This window comes from Papaver somniferum, chromosome 4 (genome assembly GCF_003573695.1).
Source record: "Papaver somniferum cultivar HN1 chromosome 4, ASM357369v1, whole genome shotgun sequence".
Taxonomy (NCBI): Eukaryota; Viridiplantae; Streptophyta; class Magnoliopsida; order Ranunculales; family Papaveraceae; genus Papaver; species Papaver somniferum.
The window spans coordinates 50,423,690-50,444,770 of record NC_039361.1 but is presented as its reverse complement, the minus strand read 5'-3'; the positions used below and the strand labels follow the sequence as shown (position 1 = coordinate 50,444,770).

At 39.1% G+C, this 21,081-nt stretch overlaps 1 pseudogene; it reads left to right on the top strand.

Annotated features, from left to right (window-relative positions):
• The first annotated feature begins 9,580 nt into the window (after positions 1–9,580).
• Positions 9,581–20,819, top strand: LOC113275443 (annotated as a pseudogene).
• Positions 20,820–21,081: the final 262 nt, after the last annotated feature.

Here is a 21,081-nt window from a genome sequence, read left to right as displayed (position 1 = left end):
ACATGGACGAACCTCAAGGGGTTGTTGGAAAAGTTCCGGAGAAAGATGTTGACGCGGTTTACAAGACTGAGGAAGCTTCCGGATTGGACGCCGAAACTGCTGCTGGGGAAGTTGAATCGATCGCTAAGGATGCTGTCAAGGTATATGGTAAGGCGGCGGAAGCATATGTTGGATATGTTGTCGAAACGGATCCTGGACGGGATGTTGAGGCTTCTACTGAAAAGGCTTCTAGATGGTATGTTGAAATTGTTGCCGAAATGGCTTCTGGATGGAATATTGAAGCTGCTGCTGAAATGGCTTCGGGATGGAATGTTTGATGTCAGAGAGGTACTAGGGAAAGTGCTTGAAAAATCTATGATGGAGGCGTCATTCACCAAGGTGTCTTGTCATTGACAACTGGTTTTCCATTTTGTGATTTTCTTCCACAGAGAAAACAATCTTTTCGTAGATCGTAGATGTTTTTGATACTTCAGTTTTTCTTTTTGTTCGTGCGACTGAAACCACGTTTCACCAAGTAATATTCTTTCATTTATGCTTTTTTAATAATTTCACATCCTTGATTGAATAAATAAAATCTCCCGGAAGAGACCTAAAACCCCTTTTGCGAAAAACAAGTTCTTCCACCCTTCCAAAGCGATTCAGCGGATGGGAAGCCAAATCACATAAATGACGCAGCAATAATGCTAGTTGCTGTGTCACATTTTCTCCGTTTAGCTATTCCCATGGGAACGCCTCGCATGTCGTTGGCAACAGTAACTCAAAATGGGGAAAAACAGTAGAAATGATTAAGGATTTTGACCAACCCTTTATTGGATTTTCTCTCGCAAATTACACAGGACGTCTGTGATATGCTCTCTGGGTATGTAAAAGTGTAAGCCGTCACAAGATAGGAAGCACATCGTGAGAAGTAGAGAATCCTCATCGGGCAAAAGTTGAAGCCATATGTTCTTGAAGGAAGGCGTCTGTGCCGCCACTCGATGATCTTTTTCCTTGCACATTCCCTTCTTCAGTATTTTTTTTTCTTTTTCGAATAAGATACTTCTTGTAGGGTTTGATTTTTTCTGGTTTTTAATTGATGGGTAATGACTTTGCGGGTTTGCTGGATACTTTTCCGTTGAGATGATTTAGGAAAACTTATTTTGAAATAAAGATTCTTTTAATTAAAATCGAAACCCTAATTATGAATGCAAGCAGTGCAATCATTTTGAAGGGATTACAAATATTGCAGGGGAAAGGGAAATTACTGAAGGAAATCTTAAAAGGAGAATGCTGGAGGAAAAGGTAGCACAACGTTTTAGGTATTGAAGGGCTTGAGCCATCGCAAGTGAATTGTCACGCCTTCCAGTTCGTCGGCATTGATGAGTTTGCAATAACCTCCCAAGATAACATCTTCCACCAGGTATGGCTCGTCTTCCCTTTCTTTAAGCGAATCAGGTTGAGCGGCTAGCTTCACTGTTATATCTCCAACTTGAAACGCGGTCACCTTGACTACCATATCTCCAATTTGAAACGGGTTTGGGCGTTGCGCAACCACTTGATTTTTAATATCGTTATCTTTGACTGAGGAAGCTTCTAAATTTTTTGACAAATCATTTGAAAGGCCCAGCATCCCATTCACATCTCTTAATGACGCCTGGGTTGATAACTGGACCAAGTCCCTATGCCTGACCGAGAGGAGAAGTGACTGGGTGCAGAAGGGGTTGTTCAATAAAACTTACTTGTGTTCGGAATTTTCGGATGAACGTCGACGGGATTTCTCCAGGTAATTGAGTTACCTTGGTAAATTTTTGATACGGCAACATGTGATCTTCAGGGTTGGATGGCTTATTGGAAATTCTTTCGGGTATCGACACCGGCAGAGGAGATACTCCTAATCTCGCTTTATTGTCATGTACCATGAGCGCCCCAAAATCATGTCATAAGTTGAGAGTTCTTTGACAATGTGGAATTTTCCATATGTTAGAGCATCTCCCACCTTAATTTCAAGGTTGATGTATCCATATGCGTCTATTGCTTCTCCTTCCAAGTTTTTGACCACAATTGGGGAAAGAGTAGCCTCTTGCTTCGAAATTCTCGCAGCTCTCAGAGTCTTGATGGTAACGATGTTGAAGTCATAGGCCGCGTCGATCAACGTGCTATCAAGCTCGGCGTCCCTCAGATAAACCGTGGTCAGCAGTCCCCAGCTGTATTTCCCAACACCGCTTCCTGAGAGAGCTTGGGATTCTGGTGTAGTTTCTTCAATAGGAAAAATTCGGTTGCCCGACACAACGTATTTAAGGGTTGTGAACATATCTTGACGCTGCGCCTTGGAGAAATAGAGAATTTCGCATACGTGCTTCATCATGGATTGCACTGTTTTGTGAACAGAGTCTCCAGAGAGCCTGCAACTCCTGATCGGAAGAGGATCCCTGTGAACTCCCTCATTGCCCAGTGGAAGTTCCCTGCCTCCACCTTTTCTTTGAAGATGCGCTTTAATCTATTGCAGTCACTGGTCGGGTGATGGACAAACCTGTGGTAGCGGCAATACTTAGGGTTTGCCATTTCCTCTTCAGTTGATGAGCAACTGATAGGAGGCATATTGATGGCGCCATATTGGATCCATGCTTCCAAGAGTTCAATTACTTCTTTGATTGGGAACGGGAAATCCAAGGCCTTTTCTCCGGCTTCTTGATGCTGCGTAGGAGCCTTAGCTGCGGTATTTCGCAGTGGATCCGCCTGATGTATTGGCATTGCGCGCTTGGATTGTTGTTCTTCCACTGGAGCCTTCCTTTTTCCTCTTTCACTTACCACGCTCACAGAGGAGACAGTATTATATTTCTTGTTGATGAGACGTCTATTTCCTCGAGTTTCGCGTGCGTCTTCAACCCTGGTTCTTTCCAACAATACTGGTGCTGTTTTGGCCGACCGTTTAGTAGCCTCATGAAGTTCAGAGAATGTCTGGAATCGCAGATTCTCCAGTAAGGCATGGTAGATGGGAACCATGCCATTGATGCAAGAATCCACTAATTGTTGTTCAGTCACATTTGGGTCCTGACAATCCAGCGCTTGAATTCTGAATCTTTTGACATAATCATTTGGATGTTCATTGTTTCGTTGGAACATCCTTCCTAAATCTGAGAAGGTAATTTGCTCAGACACAAAGAAGTACTTTTTGTAGAAAGCCGTGACCATGTCACCCCAGTTGGATATGCTATTCGGTGCAATGTTGTTGTACCACGTGTATGCTTTTCCGGTAAATGACTTCGAAAACTCTTTCAAACGGAGAACATGATTGTATTCGTGCTCGCTCAAGGATTCCAAAAATCGAGAAACATGTTCACGCGCATTACCGGTGTCGTCATACAAGGAGAATGGAGGAGAAGAGTATCCTCTAGGAATAGGAATTCTTTGTACTTTACGATGGGGGTTGATGCTGATGCATGTCTGCAGAATCGCTTTTGTCTCGGTTTCGAATAAGTCGTTCCAAATCTTCCCGTGTGACAAAATTGGATGGTTGATTCCTCTCCGTTGGAGCTCCTGAATGAGTCTCTTCATCTACAAAGGTGTGCCTTGCTGAGTTATCGGCGCCATGAGTATTGAAGGTGCTCCTCATTGGCTCTGGTTGGCGTGATGCCTGTGGTAGCCGCTTTGTCAGTGTCTTGAGGAAAATAAACACTTCTTTCTGAGTCGAAGTCATGTCCGTCTGAGCTCTAGCGAGAACCTCTTATCTTTCCATCAAATCAGCAATGGTGATATGGGATCGGATTCCTCTGGCTCCCCCAGTTTCTCGTCCTGAGGGTGGAGTAGCAGCGGATTTGGTGACGGTTGGAGGTGTCACACATGAAGAAACGTTTGGGGTGGCGGCAGCGGCCCTGGCTCTGGTGACCATAGGTGTAGCACCTGAAGGAACATTTTCCGCGCCGCTGGTGTTGATAGGTGGAGTATTAATTCCACTGGAAGGAACGTTAATACCGAGTGTATTTTCAGCGCTAGTGTTTTCAGGGTTTGTTACTGATCCGGACCTGAGTTCTAGCATCTTGAGATCAGGATTGAAAAATGAAATTGGGAATTGATATTGCAACCGAGAGATTAATCTCCCACTGTGGTCGCTAATTGTTTGAGGGTGAAAATTATTTCTGCCGGTTTTGGTAATTTTGGGTGTGTGGATGAAAAACGAGTCTAGATCCTAAACAATGCACTGCACGGGAGTACTTTTGATTCGATAGATCAATCTGTACAGTCTTGGCCTAAAACAAGAAATGGACGTTCCAGGCTTGCTTCGGTTAAAAAGTGAAGGAGAAGGGTTGGTCTTAGGGAGGGAAGCGAAGAAAGTGTTGAGACCAGAATCGTTGATTCTGAAGGTGTGGTTGTTTACGACTCGTATCAGAAAGTAGAACTGGCTAGCAGAATGGAAAGCTATTAGGTGATTTCTGGATATTGTGTTGTTCTCCGACCAAAACTTGTTGTTTGGTGGAAATAGGTAAAACCTATTTATATAAGTCATAGTAAAACGTACCGTGGTCTCGTAGGAAGTGGAAACGATTGAGTAGTGGAAGAGTGGAGGAACGTGTAACGTTAGAATTTATGCTTCCATGATGAAGGAAACGTTTGCACCATTACTTCTTTCCATTACTAACCCCCTTCTTCATGGCACTTTCTTGTAACGGGCGTATTGCACGCCGCACACTGTAAACCGCCAGACCAATACCCTGATGAGTATCCCCAAGTTTGTGACATGTTTGATGTCTCGAGTGTTTTCGTGGAAAACATGTAGCACTTTTTTACGTGTGGCAAGTTAAAATCAAGAGGCTTGACGCAGGAAAATAGCATGTGATGCTATTAAGCTTGTCCTGGCTGGTCTCCTGAAACTTGCCAGGCAGGCTCGGTGGCGAACTTTGATGGCTGAGATTGTATTTCATGATGAAGGGTAGTCGTTGATTATGGCTACCTTCTGTTGGCGCCTGGTAATGACACAATGGCACCTTTGGTGCATGCCGGCGACATTGCAGCATGGCTCGTGCATGTCAGTGGCATGGTGGTGCAAGTGGCGCATGGCGTAGCCATGGACACTATATTTAGGAGGTGGGTCGCCTAAAGGTTGCCACAAGTCTGTAAATTTGGTGGCAAACTTGGATGGATGAGATCACATCTCATGAGGAAGGGTAGTTGTTGATTATGGCTACCTTTTGTTGGCGCTTGGTAATGGCGCAATGGCACCTTTGGTGTATGCCAGCGGCATTGCATCATGGATGGCATGACTCGTGCATGTCAGTGGAACGGTGGTGCAAGTGTCACCTGGCGTAGCCATGGCCACTAGATTTAGGCGGCGGGTCGCCTAAAAGTTACCACAAGTCTGGCGATTTGGTGGCAAACTTGGATGGCTGAGATTGCATCTAATGGGGAAGGGTAGACGTTGATTGTGGCTACCTTCCGTTGGCGCCTGCCAATGGCACAGTGGCGCCTTTAGTGCATGCTAGTGGCGTTGTGGCATGGTTGGCATAGTTTGTGCATGCCAGCGGCACGATGGTGCAAGTGGCGCCTTGTGTAGCCATGGTCGCTGGATTTTGGGCACGTTGGTGTTAGATTCAAACGTGGTGTGGCAACATCAGTTTTAATGGCCACATTGATCCCCATGTTCCATGGAACATTGTTTGGCTCGATTGGCGCGTCAACTTTGCTTAAATTAGGGTTTGTCATGTCGAATCCCTAATTAACGTATATGGCATGTAGTATGCAGTAGGTGGCACGTTTTGCATGTGCACTTGGCATGCATGTTTGGCGTGTGCGATTGACATGTTCGGCATGCCGTTTGGCATGTGCGCCCGGCATGCGCGTTTGGCATGCCGTTTGGCATGTGCGTCTGACATGTTTGTTTTTGGCAAGTTTGACATGCCGTTAGTATGTTGGCATGGTTTTGGGAAGCCAAGTTGGTAGGGTAACCTTTTGACACAGTTTCCACCCTTTTAAAAGCTGTGGCAGGTTTAAAGAAACCTGATTGGTCAATGAAAGCAGGGAGGCGGTCAAGTATGGGCGTGGCCACCCTTCTGGTGCGCGTGGCAGGTTTAGTGCGACCTGATTGGTCGATGGGAAGTAGGATCGGCAAGTATGGGCCCAGCCACAACTTATGTGCGTGTGGCGAGTTTAAGGCGACCTGATTGGTCGAGGGAAATAGGGCTGGTTTAGGATGGGGCGTGGCGAATGGCGCCAATTGGCCTAAAGCATGGCCACGCCTCTCTTTGTTGCTGCTCCTACCCCGCGACTCTTTTTTTTATGATTCTGGGCAAGATTTTGCATCTGCTAATCCATAGCGGATTAATTACCTAGTTTGCCTAAGCTTAATTTCGACAAGCAAGGTCCGATATACTGCGCAAGGCGCAAAACCCCAACTTTTGCAAATTAGTCAAGCTAATTGATTGAATTCTATGTTTTGACACAAAGTTCTTTTAAGTTTGTTGCCAGAGAGAAGCATGCTTTCTGATTGAATACCTTATGCAAAGAACTTATCCTTGATACTTGGAAATTCGTGTTACTCTTCTGCGAGTGAACACAAATTGTCATTCCATATCAACATTAAGGGTTCAGCCGGGGAACATAGCACAGAAAGCATTCAAAGAAACTTATATTAATTGAATGTAGTCAAGGTGCCAAAATTTACAGAATGCCTGGGATTGTTGCTACATGCACCATTCTGGGTAAATTTTATGAGAGAATATTGAGTTGCTCAATAAGTGTGCCAGTGAAGAGGTTAAACACCCATCACCTTTACACGGCTCTGTCTCTTTACAGAGTGTCGACCTATTAGATGCAGGGTTTTACAATTTTATCCCTGAACTAAGAGCCACCATCAACAAGGTGTTGTGACAAGAAACTTTGGATTATACCCAACCATTTCCCCTGCACTCTAAATTTGTTACAGCGCTTAGCTGCAATGTCAGCAAAATTATTGAAAATTCTTTTCATAAATTCTACTATAGAAAATGAAAAATAGTTGTGAATAAACTTGCAATTATCTATTATTATTATTATATTATACCAGAAAAACTGGTCATTATTAGAATTGAAGCATCCTAATACTAATTGAGCATCACTAATGAAACACACTTTATTGTAAAACTAGGTTATGTTAAGGAGTTACAGACCAAACTTCTTGATCAAAAGGGCAATGAAAAATAAGATGCTCAGCAGTTTCAGGTACCACATTTCCACACATATTGCAATTCATATGATGAGAGTCATTAATCTACAAATAATAGATTTCACAGGCAAGATATTCTCATAGCATTTCCAAGTAAAAATCTGAACTTTTGGGAGCATAGGGAGCTTCCAAAGAGACTTATAAACATGATCTACATTTTGGGGATTCTGAATGTGGTTGATTTGACCAGACAAAACTTTGTACGCCGATTTGACATAGAATTAACAATTTTTAGCGAATGTCTAGATTAGTTTTTCATGACATGAAAGAGGAATTCTAGTACTCTGGATGAGTTGGGCATTCTGAGGGGTGTAATATGCATTAAATAGATCAAGATTCCAGCTATTAGTATTTTTATCTATCAAATCAGACAATAAGAAGTTGAGGTTTCGTTAGGTAGAACATAGAGGTTGGAAACTATTAAGAATCTAATTGTCTCCGAAAGCAAAAATGTTATTGTCATCTCTTAGATCCCAAACTGCATTGTGACGAATAAAATCTAAACCCCTGCAAAGGCTTCTCCATACCCAAGAGTTGTCCTTACTCACTCGATAATGAAGGGGGAGGACAATTTTTGAAATACATACATTTCAAAATCTTTAAACAAAGATCATATTAAGAATAGATTAGATTCCAAGCAGTTTTAGCTAATAAAGCAACATTAACATGTCTAAGATTTTTAATACCAAGACCCCCTTGAAATTTGTGAGTACAAATTTTACCCCTTTAAAGTATAAGCCACCATGTATGTTTTTCCCCACCATAAATCCCTTTGGGATTGCTCCATATGGTGAATGACTTTGTCAAGAATAGAGAAAGTGTTCATGGAGAAACCTTGAGTACATGATTAACAAGAACAACCCTTCCTGCTTGGTTGATGTTTTTACCAGACCATTAGAATGAGCATCTAAGAAAATAAATAGAAGAAAATTTGAATTCTACACGGTTAGAGAGATAGTTAGATGAAGTCTTTCTCATTTTGACTTTCACAAAATTAACTTTGATACCGCTTTTCTTTAAAAAAATAAAACTACACGATTTGGTTTAACTTTGACTAAAGATGCAGGAAACTTTAGTCGAGCATGGTATATTCCGGGAATAACTGATGACGAGGAGCAGGCTGAGGCTATATCAACTTGGGAAGCAAAAAGAAATAACATCCAAAAGTTATATCTGGAAGGAGATTGTTTGAACGTATTCTTGGACATAAATGGTAGAGTGAGATCTATTAGATGGATGAATAATTCCATTATTATGGATTGTAAGGAACTACTAAGTTCTTTCGATAGCTGGGTTTGTGTATATGTACCAAGAGGGACACAAATGAGGTAGGTCACTGTCTGGCCAGAGAAACTAGGCTAAGTAGTAGTTCAGCTTATTGGAGACATGATTTTCCTCTTCCGTTGAAAATTCTTGTATAAGAAAAACTATATGTAAACTCTTTATGAAATAATGCATGTTTTTCCTATTAAAAAAAATTAAAAATTACGTTTCTGGAATTAATAAACTTAAATTAACGAATTAATGTTGTGTGTTTTTGTTTGGTGTATTTGACTCGTCTAGATTTGACAAAAATCATTTGACTCATCTTGACCTGACTCAATATATTTGTTTTTTTGATCATACCAGATCCAACTGACTCAAAAGTATACCAGCCATTGACTTGGTCCGATCAATCAGACCATTTTATTTCCGGACTTAAACATATCCAAATCTTAAGTCAGGTAGCGAGCCGACCTGACTCAAACTAAAATAACAAGGATCGAATCAGATCCATATACCCCATCATCAGAAATCAAACAGGATGCGGTGAAGAAATTTGTAGAAATCTAAACAAAATAAAAAACCCAAAATGTAAACAACAAAAAAAATTTATCTTATTGTATATTCCTTGCATTGTTTAGTTTTAAATTCTGAAAATTCTGTTATCTCTTTAAATCTTTCCACGACGAGAAAAGGAAGTGTAATGATATATGGTATGTAGAAAATTAATATACGGAACTGTAAGAAGTATCAACACATCGCAGGAATAAATGCTGCGAAACACCATTCCTTAACCGCAAATTTCCGAAACTGCCACTTGCTGCGGTTTCCTCCGTTTCTATTTGTCCCCTGTTCGTGGAATTCAGGCATTCAGCATGTTAGTTCCAACTTCCAAGTGTTCAACCCAGTAGATATTACCTGTCCCAATTATAACCGTTGATTTTATCCATCTAGAAAACTTACAGCTGAGTAAATCTACAAAAAATCGATCTAAACTTATCCAACTTCCCAAAATTAGCCAAAACAGCACCGATTTTTTTTAAATTAGTGATGTAAACAGTAAAATCCAGCAAAAAAAATTACAGTTAGATTTTACTCGTCACCAGTAACTCCCACAAATCCACCCCACCACCCCACCATCACCATCACCATCACTTCCCAAAAAACAAAAAAAAATTCCCCAAAAACGCCATGAAAAATCTAACTCCGTCCTCCGGGGTTAAATTCATGATGACATCATAAAAAAAGCATTTTACTTAAATATAAATAATGTTTTGTTTGAGTTCTCCATCTCCCCAAATTTGTTGTTCATCTCCTCCATTCTGCAAGTTTAAAATACATCTTCAAAACCCTAAAAAAACCTTGGTTAGAAGAAGAAAAATGGTAGTTGGTTATTCAGCAGCATCATCTGTTTATATACCACCGCATAATAGATTAAGGTCAACAATATTAGTTCCATCAAATTCATCTGAGAGTATTTCTTCATCAACTAGGTCTCTTGATTTTGATTCCAGAGATAATCAAGGTTCAGTTTTATATGTGACTCCTCTTAATAATAATAATCATCAACAACAACTATCAAATGATTTTTCAGAAGATGAATCTGATTTTGATACTGATTATTCTTCTTCCAATTGTAAGGTTAGTAGTCATTTTTCTTTTTTAATTTTTTTGTTAACTGTTAGCATCTGATTATACATGCAAAAGTTGTGGCATAAATTTTATGGCTGTGAAGTTCATATTTGTGGAAAGTGTTACAATCTATTGTTAGTTTTCGGCGTGTTTATGGTTTAGGGAATGGAGACATTATGACAATTTTGTGATAATTCGTGGGATGCATTTCGCGTTAGATAACTGGTAACCTTAAGATAGAGATAATGAGAGAAGTTATATTGATGATACATTTCCGATATGTGGCTACCACCTCATTGTTGAGTTGTAATAGATGACGAAGAGATGAATTGATGAATTGATGATATACCTACTGCATTTCCAAGTTGTCATATTTTATGTGTGTATCTTAATGTTTCAAAATGTTGTAACTTCATGAGGAATAATAATATAGACGAGCGGTGTTTTCTACACTAGTTTAGTATGTTTCACAATTTCCTTTACATGTCCATTTTGCCAGTTAAATAGCACTGTGTTAATTAGTTCCATGACTTGTACTGTAGTGCTTTGTGATACGGAATAAGTTGTTCATAGCAGTAAAAACATCTGGAGCACTATCTGCATTGAAACTATTTTTGAGTTCTGGTGCGGGACTAATGAAAAGAATCGTTGGGAGTTCGATTCTGATTTACTGAGTTCTAGTGTTGGTTAAGGTCATTATTCCAGGTGGTTCAAGCTGTGATAATGATTGGTGTGGAATTGTGCAATATTTTTGATCTGATCATTGACTTTGGATGTTGTAGAGAGATCACATGCTTTGCTTTTTGTTGGCAGTGCTTTCTGTGCTGCATATAATAAATCACGTCCAAATGCAATTATGTTAATTCTTGGATTCTGACCAAGTTTTGCGAATCCTTGTGCTAATTATGCAAACTGTCGTCGTTTATGGGAGACATTCTGTTATAACTAGTCTGTGGAACTCATGTCCATGTATGCAATTACGGCTCTCAGGATGCTTCCACGTTTGATGGTATTGATGAGTGGAAACGGAAGTTGAACATGCTCATTCGCAGCAATGATGAACAAGAGACTGTGTCAAGAGATAAAAAGGACAGACATGAGTTTGAGCAACTTTCAGCACTGGCAACAAGAATGGGTTTGTATAGGTACGTCTGAATATTTTACCAAAATATTGTATTTTGTTTCTTTCTCATTGGAATGATTATAATCTTAAAACTTTCAGACTAAAAGATATTGTTAAACTTTGCCAGTCGTCAATATGCAAGAGCAGTTGTTGTTAGTAAGGTGCCGCTGCCTAACTACAGATTCGATCTAGATGACAAGCGTCCACAGAGAGAGGTAATTTCCATGATTTTCACTCATATCATGCAACTGCGTTGTGTACGCTAAATATATAATGGCTATAAACTTACAACTCCGTGCCCTTATGAATTCTACAAAAACATTCCTTAGAGACTAACTTAATTGGGAACTTGAATCCTAAAGAAGCAAACAAAAAGAAAAAAATGTTGGCCGTCAGCTGGACAAATGAAAAATATTAAATATATTTATAAATGTCCCTCTGATAGAGAATTAAAATTTCTAATAATTAGCGAAGTTGTTTCAGAATTTCTTATCGTACTACTGTCCTTTAAATGTACGTGCGTTTCTTCATCCGTCTCTGGATAACATGGCATCCTTTACAGTTCTGAGATCTGCTTATCATATATGATATATCTAAAAGATATGAGAAAGACATTACGTATCTTTGATGTTCTTAAGAATTGACAGGTGGTCATACATTTTGGTTTGGAAAGAAGAGTGGATGTTCTGCTCAGGGAGCACTTTTCCCGGAAGCCTTGGAATATTGGAAGTATGCCAAAGGTATCCTTCTCCAGATCAAGCAGCTATGGCAGTATTGCCACTGACGACGGGCTTTTTGAGCAACAGGAGCTGCAGACATCAACAAGTGCTGTGATGGAGAAAATCATTAAACGGAGAAGCTTACATTTGCGCAGTCAGCAACAGGCTTGGCAGGTTTCATGTGCATTAAGTTTCTCTTTTTTTTTTTTGGAAAAGATTACCCTGTGCACTAGTATTCGCCGGTGCATACTTTTCTTTCGCATTTTTATATGCCTTTCAGCCAAAGGATGTCCTGATCTGTTGGTTTTCATGGTCATGTCAGCTTGTGATCAAGTTTGATTTACGACTAATGTTTTGATCTGATTTAATTTAGATACTTATTCCTTTTTAGAAGCTTTTAAGTGTAACCACGTCGCGATTACAGATAAAAACACAAAATAGCTGGTCAATAGCGTTAATTTGGTTCTGACACCAAGTCACTACTGATAGATGTACATATCCTGGTTCTACTAGGCATTGTCCAGCTGTTTTCTGTGTAAAAGTAGCAAGAGTACGGGGGATTTTAGTTTGCAGCTACAGAAAGAGGACACATGCTGCTACCTGCTTATTGAACCTGTACCTCATTGTTGATGTCTCTCCAGTTCAAAAGCCAGTATTTCACCTTAGCCTTTTCATATTACTCTGAAACGGTCTATGAGAAACTCCGTGTGGCCATGCTCATTTACTTTAATAACTAAATCAAGTTCGAACATTCTGTTGACCTTTCTATCATGTGGCATGTACTGTTTTGCTATTTTTGATTCTGAGAAGCAACTCGTTTTGGTGTAGGAATCAGAAGAAGGTCAAAAAATGCAAGCATTTCGTAAAAGTCTCCCAGCTTACAAAGAAAGGGATGCACTACTGACCACCATTTCACAAAATCAGGTAAAGGTTTTGTCCAATTATTGTTTGGAACCTTCTGCATGTTTTTGTTGAGCAAAAGCATGTCAGATTTCATGATCATACACCTGTATTTTAGAATTTACGACAACACTCATATTTGATTTAAAATTTTGTATCACATTAGTTCACTATGCCCTAAGCTGCTTTTCTCCAAAGCTGAAAAGCCTATCAGCAAAAAAAAAGTACTTTCCTTAAAAGCTACACGAAAAACATTCTAGGCTGCAGTTTCCCGTTGTTTGTCCTAATAGAGGACCTCATCCCTTAAGCTACAGTAATACGGGAATTTACTTGCCTGTACTGTTTCCTAGCAAGATCTATGAAAATTTGCTATCATCCTTTACCTTACTGTGTATGTGTAGTTTAGTTATACTGTCGATGGGTCTCAACTCACAAGTTCGTTAACTGCAGTTACAAATTTGGAGTACCTTAAGGTTTCGCTACGAGAACAAAAGTTCAACTATTCATGAAAAATACGTGTCTTTTTGTATGTTCTTTTTGGTATTTAGCATTGCAGATGGCACCCCATCTCTAATTCTTGTTCCGCCACAGCAGGTACTTTATCCTGCTTAGCTTGGGGAATTTATCTTTTGTCCCAAAAACCTTATATATGGTTATGTGTTGGGGAATAAGATACACCCATCTAAGAGAAAACATATGTGATTGATTTCTAATCATGGTTTACAGTGCATTTGGTTCATCAGTTTTGTCTTTCTAATCTCTCATTACTTGGAAGGATTTTATTACCCGTACTGATGGTTATGCTCTTCTGATGAGTGATTTCAGGTTGTTGTCTCAGGTGAAACTGGTTGTGGTAAGACCACGCAGATTCCTCAGTACATTTTAGAGTCTGAGATAGAATCTGGTCATGGGGCTTTATGTAATGTTATATGTACTCAACCTAGACGAATATCTGCTATGGCTGTCTCAGAAAGAGTTGCAGCGGAGAGAGGGGAGAAAATCGGTGAATCTGTAAGTTTCTCCACTGAGTAGCATTGGTACATGTCCGAATCTCGTCTTTGAAAAACTCATCTGTAGTATCAAGTCATCTAATGTAGCTTTAATTTTTTCTCGTAAAGGTTGGTTATAAGGTTCGACTGGAGGGTATCAAAAGCAGAGATACTCGGCTTCTTTTCTGCACCACAGGCATTTTGTTAAGAAGATTGCTGGTCGACAGGAATTTGAAAGGCGTAACTCATGTTATCGTCGATGAGATTCATGAGCGTGGGATGAATGAAGGTAAATCTTAAGATTCAGTTTTCTTTACACTCGAAAAGATTAAATTCCTGGTGTCAACGTGTTGCTCATGCGAAAAATATGTCCAAACTGGGAACAAAATGATGTGAGATAAATTTTGCTAAATTTACCCTGAGATGAGAAAAGAAGATAAAGTGCGAACTACTATATGTACCTTGAAAATCTTCAATATCTGTCCTGACAGCGTGAGATGTTAACTTCCTTGCTCAAAATTTTGATAGTGGAACTTACTAACATGCTTCTGAAATGAATTCTTACCGTGTTTTTTCTTTTATCCAGATTTCCTACTTATTGTCCTAAAAGACCTCCTTCCTCGTAGGCCAGAATTGAGGCTAATACTAATGAGTGCTACCTTGAATGCGGAGCTCTTCTCATCATACTTTGGTGGTGCTCCAATGTTACAAATACCTGTAAGTTATAAATTCTCGTGAGCAGGACCATTCATATATTAGTTTCTGTTGTTTTCCAGTTTTTTTAGAAGCTTATTTCATTGACACCTTATTTATGGAGAGTGTCTAATTGTTAAGCGTCTATGTTTCTTCTTCCTAAACCATTCAGTTCTGTTTTGTTTGATGTCTTCATCTTCTTTCCCACTCTGCAATTGTTGTGGGTTGTGCTTTTATGATGTCTGACTTCTCATACTCATATACTTTCACATTCTCATATCTTTCGCATGAATAGTATAATTCCTAGTAGTTATTGACTTATTGTAAAATGCTCTTCTGGAAGAAATGGATGTGCTGAGTTACTGTACATCTTTATAGTTTTTTGAGTGGAAAACATTGTTGGCATCAACATAATTTATGGCGTTTCAGTGTAACGATATTAACCTGTGGTCAATCTTCAGGGTTTTACGTACCCAGTTCAAACTCATTTGTTGGAGGATGTTCTGGATATGACGGGTTATAAGTTAACTCCATATAATCAAGTTGATGATTATGGTCAAGATAAGACATGGAAAACACAAAAACAAGGTGTCAGAAAGAGGAAGAGCAGAATTGCTTTTGTTGTCGAGGTATGCTTGTCTTGGCAAATGGCAATGCTATACAAATTATATAATGTTTGTAAGCTAGCAGGTGTTTATCACATTAGATTACCCTAACTTTTAAAAATGAGCAGGATGCACTTGAGGCTGCCAACTTTAAGGAGTATACTCCACAGACTAGAGATTCATTGTCCTGCTGGAATCCGGATTTGATTGGTTTTAACCTCATAGAAAACATCTTGTGCCACATCTGTCAAAAGGAAAGACCTGGTGCTGTATTGGTTTTTATGACTGGGTGGGATGATATTAATGCTCTGAAAGATCAGCTTCAAGCTCATCCCCTTTTGGGTGATCAAAGCAAAGTTTTAATACTTACATGTCATGGTTCAATGGCCAGCTCTGACCAGGTACCTTCAATGTTCACTAGCAATGGCATCTGAATTAATTTTTTTAATCGTCTGGAACCTTGATTTGGCACAATTACTTCTCTGACAACATAACCATGCCAATTTGGCTTATAGCAAAGCCAAAAATATAAATAAAAAAAGAAGCTCACTGTGGATCATCAATTGTTTCGTGGATCATTTACCGCAGCACTGGGGTTATATTTAAAGTCGAAATGGTGTGCCTTACTTTTTTTCTTTTCAGAATAGTTAGTAATTGTTACATTGTTCAGACATACTACACAAACCAGAATATTAGGATGCATATCCCACCAGATATTGTAGCCCCTGGGTTATCTCTGCTAAACATGACTACTTCATCAGCTTCATGCCACACTTGATTTGTTGTTAATTTCTTGAATGTTTTCTTTGATTCCCATGTAGAGGTTGATATTTGATAAGCCTGATGGTGAGGCCCGGAAAATAGTCCTTGCTACTAACATGGCAGAGACAAGCATTACCATAAATGATGTGGTCTTTGTTGTTGATTGCGGGAAAGCAAAAGAGTCGTCCTATGACGCATTGAATAATACTCCTTGTTTGCTTCCGTCATGGATCTCGAAGGCCACTGCTCTACAGGTAAGATTATCTACTAATCAAGCAGTAGATCTTTGATTGACGCTTGAGTTTTAATACATGTTTGTTAGTGATTGGGAGTTGTTGATTAGAATTTTGAACTTAAGAAATTGTATCCAAAATGTGCCATTTGCAATTTTGATGATTACTTGTTTGCTAGGAAATAACCTCATAGCCTCTAGCCTAGAAAATGAAAGCGTTTATTGAAGAAATGCTGGTTCATTGTTTTGGTAAATATTTTGAGTTTGGTGTACATTCTGTAGCCAAAGACAAGGGAATTATGTCTACTGAATCACTGATTAAGGGCTTCTGTTGAAACTAATAAAATTATTAACTAGATTGTGATGGAAGAAAAAGGTGCGGAGAGCTTAACTTGTGTTGACTTCAAGTGATGCACTTCCAATCACCTTTAGGAAATCTTTTCACCTGAATATAGCTCCTGTTATGCATTATTTTAGTGCTTTATAAATCATTGAGAACATGTATTTAACATAAGATAGAAGCTTTGCTACTTAAAAAGTGTATGCTATGTTTCCATAAACATTTTGAAAACCCTATCATATTTTAAAACAATATGCTATATACAGTCTGGTGCAATGTTTCTGTAGCTGGCTATTATACAAGTTGTGGGCTCCCGTTGAGTCAGCGAGGGCCAAAGCCAACTGATTACCTAATGACCACGTGCTCACTTAGTAATGCTCGATTACTGAGTGAGTGATCACCTTAGACACTTTACCCGGTGTTTTAGGGTCAGTATTGATGCATTGGTGTTCCAGTAGGACTTTGCCCTAAGCCTCTCATTTCTATAACAACAAGGCAAATAATTTTTATTTGGCAGTAGATATTGATGTGCAACTCGGTTTATTTTAGTGTTGAAGTCTCTCAAGTCATACTTTGAAATATTATCTCATTTGGGATTGTGCAACGGGTATCATGTTTTTCTCTTGGCATTTCTTTTGTCTTATGTTTTTTGATTTGTTTTTGCAACTTTTCTCTTCTGTCCTTCATATAGAGAAGAGGAAGAGCTGGTCGGGTTCAACCAGGCGAGTGCTACCGTCTCTATCCAAAATGTGTATATGATGCCTTTGCAGACTACCAACTTCCAGAACTTCTAAAGACACCATTGCAATCACTGTGCTTGCAAATCAAAAGTCTACAGCTTGGGAGCATTTCAGACTTCCTTTCTAGAGCTTTGCAATCACCAGAGTTATTATCTGTAAGACATTTTTATATGCTTTCTTTTTCTTACCTTGCATAATGTTTGAGCTTGCTGCATGGCACAGTGGGGATCCTTTCACTTCTCTTTCTAGCATTCGAAGATCTTTTAATTCTCTGTATACGAATAGTATTTGAATCACCTCTTTAGGTTCAAAATGCTGTTGAGTATTTGAAAATAATTGGAGCACTGGATGCGAAGGAAAATCTTACTGTTCTAGGTAACGAACTATTTCTTTGTCTATTTTTCACGACAAAATTTTATGCCCCTCAAGTTAATTAATCAAGTTGCATGTCTCACTTGACAGGACACCACTTGTCAATGCTTCCTGTGGAGCCTAAGCTTGGAAAGATGCTGATTTTGGGTACTATGTTCCATTGCCTAGATCCAATAGTAACTATCGTTGCTGGTTTGAGTGTCAGAGATCCATTTCTTATGCCACTTGATAAGAAAGATGTAAGTAAATGTAGTTCTCATTTGAGTTATCTGGCTAGTCTGCTACTAGACAACCATACATACTTATTTCAATGCTGTTTATGAATAGGCAAACTTTCTTAATATATATAGATACTATGTGAATAAAGAGAAAATTATGAAAAAGATGGAGAGAAAATTGATGTCGTAGATGTCTTACTAGTGGCAGTGCAGCATGCTAGGAAGCATGGTAGAATGCTGGTAATGTGTCTAAAGTCTCTATTACATTTTTATGTAGCTCGCAGAATCTGCAAAATCCCAGTATGCTGGCCGATATTATAGTGACCACCTTACAGTGGTGCGAGCCTATGAAGGCTGGAAAGAAGCTGAAAGGGAACAAGCTGGATATGAATACTGCTGGAATAATTTTCTTTCTGCTCAAACACTGAAAGCTATTGATTCCCTGCGAAAGCAGTTCCTTTCTTTGCTCATGGATACAGGCTTGTTTAGTAACGATCAAAATACCTGCAATGCGTGGAGTCATGATGAGCACTTAGTCAGAGCAGTTATCTGCGCAGGACTTTACCCTGGAATTTGCTCGGTTATGGTATTTTTCTCAATTTCAAATGATTCCTTCTGCATAATCTTTTGGTGTTACATTGAGTTTTCATTGGGCTCTCACTGGAAATGCTCCTCCAAACTAAAAAATTATGGAACAGTATAGGCTCCTCTAATTTCGAATAAGGTTGTGATGCAACCTCATCTTTACCTCTCGAGTCGTTCTTCTTCTTTGAATGTTTGATGTCTTTGTATGATTGATAATTGCTTCCTCTGATGGTTTGTGGTACTCGTTGTGAAACTAATGTAAGTGAAATTACAGAACAAGGAAAAATCAGTTTCGTTGAAGACAATGGAGGATGGTCCTGTCCTTCTATATTCGGTGGGTTTGTTTTGCTGGTTTGTTTTGCTGATCGTCTTTCCTGTTGTTACTAGTTAATTCTCTACTGTGCTTTATAAATATTCATCTACGCAATTTTATCATGGAGACCAAAATCTGGTCATATGTTTCTAATTCTGCTTGTTGCTGCTGTTTGCTGTCTTTTTAGAACTCTGTCAATGGTAAAGAATCAAGCATCCCCTATCCATGGTTAGTTTTCAATGAGAAGGTGAAAGTAAACACAGTTTTTCTGCGCGATTCAACGGCAATATCCGATTCCATACTTCTCCTGTTTGGTGGAAACATATCTAAAGGAGGGCTGGTGAGTTTCAGTAACACTCTATATTAAAAATAGGGGTAATATTTCTTAGAATTTACCTATATTCTTTGGTTTGGATTAAACTGAGACTATTTCATATCTCTGTAGGATGGGCACTTGAAAATGTTGGGAGGATATTTGGAGTTTTTCATGACACCTGCCTTGGCAGAAATATATCTTACCATAAGAGAGAGTTTGATGAGCTAATTCAGACAAAAGTAAGTAGTATCTTTCATAGCTGTTGCTGTTGGTTATCTGGTTGACGATTCATAACTCTTATCATTATGGTAGCGTATTAAATGTTTGAACCATACATGATTAGGAAAACTTTTAGGAGGTTTGCTTTGTTAGTGAAGCCCAAAACAGTTCACTGTTTAATAAACAAGTACATTTTATAAGAATACGCAAAATGTGAAATATGGAAATTGGTTTTAGTCTGTTCTCCCTGAAACTGTAGTTTATTTCGGTTCAGACATGTAGTTTGTTCTTCAGAATGAACACACTACAGAAATATGTTGTGTGTTCTCCAGGTCTTTACTAGTTCTGGAATTCGACCCAGTTTTTGGATTCTATTTTGGTTTTTCGGGCGTGAACCAAATGTGAAATAAATATTTCATCATATGGCAGCATTTTTGCTCCTAGCTTTTAATGGAACCCTTATTCCCATCCACATTACTGATTTTAATGGAACCCTTATGGCAGCATATTGCTCTATCCTGGTTTTGCTTTATTTGGTTGATTTTAATTTGTATTACTGATTTTACCTTTGCACTCACTGGGTGATTTTATCTTTCTGATTAGCTTCTGAATCCTAAGATGGATATCCATTGTTTTCAAGAGCTGCTATCAGCAGTGCGGTTGCTTGTATCAGAGGATCGATGTGAGGGTAGGTTTGTGTTAAACAGGCAAATCATAAGACCGTCAACGAAAATTTTAACATCCTCAACACCTCCACCACCAGCACCAGGAGCGATTTCCAGAAATGGAAGTGGGCCCGGGGGTGATAATTCCAAGAGCCAACTTCAAACATTGGTGACCAGAGCGGGTCATGAGGCTCCTCTTTACAAGACAAAACAAGTAAGAAACATTCAGTTTCAATCCACAGTAGAGTTCAATGGAATGGAATTTGTTGGACAGCCTTGCAATAACAAGAAGCTCGCAGAGAAAGATGCTGCAGCAGAGGCTTTGCAGTGGTTAATGGGTGGAAAGCAATCAAGACCTGAAGATATTGAACGCATGTCTGCACTGCTAAAACCAAGCAAGAACAAAAAGCAGCATAGATAAAACATGATATACCTCCTGAAGTGAAATTGTTGAAACTCCTTGTAACCTTAATGTTGTTGACTTGTATATTGTGATAGAGAAACAACAGCCTCATTGGTCAAAGGAAAATTTTGATCCAGTCCTCGGAGCTCTGCAGTACTTTTGCTGTATGATAAAGTGAAGTTCCAAAAGCATAGGAATCCAGTGATGCTACACAACTCGAGCGGGAAACAGAATATGGTGACAGGGAAGCTGGATCGGAGAACGGTAATATTCTTTTTTTAGTGCAGAAGGGGATCACATTGATTCTAACTCCAATTGTGTTCATTTTTGGTTCTTTGTAATTATCCATATAATCAACGGATACCTTCATGCACGTCTGGACAAGTCTGAGTCAGAGTAATCCACTTGATAAACTATCTTTTTGTAAATCCTCAAAACATCTTTGTGCTTTAGTTTAGATTTTTATGTAGGTCTTATCTATATTGTTTATGTCAAATTGTCTTGGATTCAGGGAGATCTATGTTTTTCTTTGTTGATTAGTAGAAGATTTCTGACACATCAACATGTGATAATGCCCTAAGAAACAGGTAGGCAAAGGTAAGGAAAGACAGGATGGCACAAGCTTTTCTTTTCTTCTCCTTGTTTTTTTTACTGTTGTGATTTCAGTGTCTGTATGAGAGATCTAATCTTTATTAAACAATCAGTGTTGGATAGTCAAACAATGAGTCATTGGTTGTGTAGTAAGACAAATATGGATCCACACTGATTACATGTTTGTGTTCCCTTTTCTTACTGCAACTTTATCCTCATGATTTGAA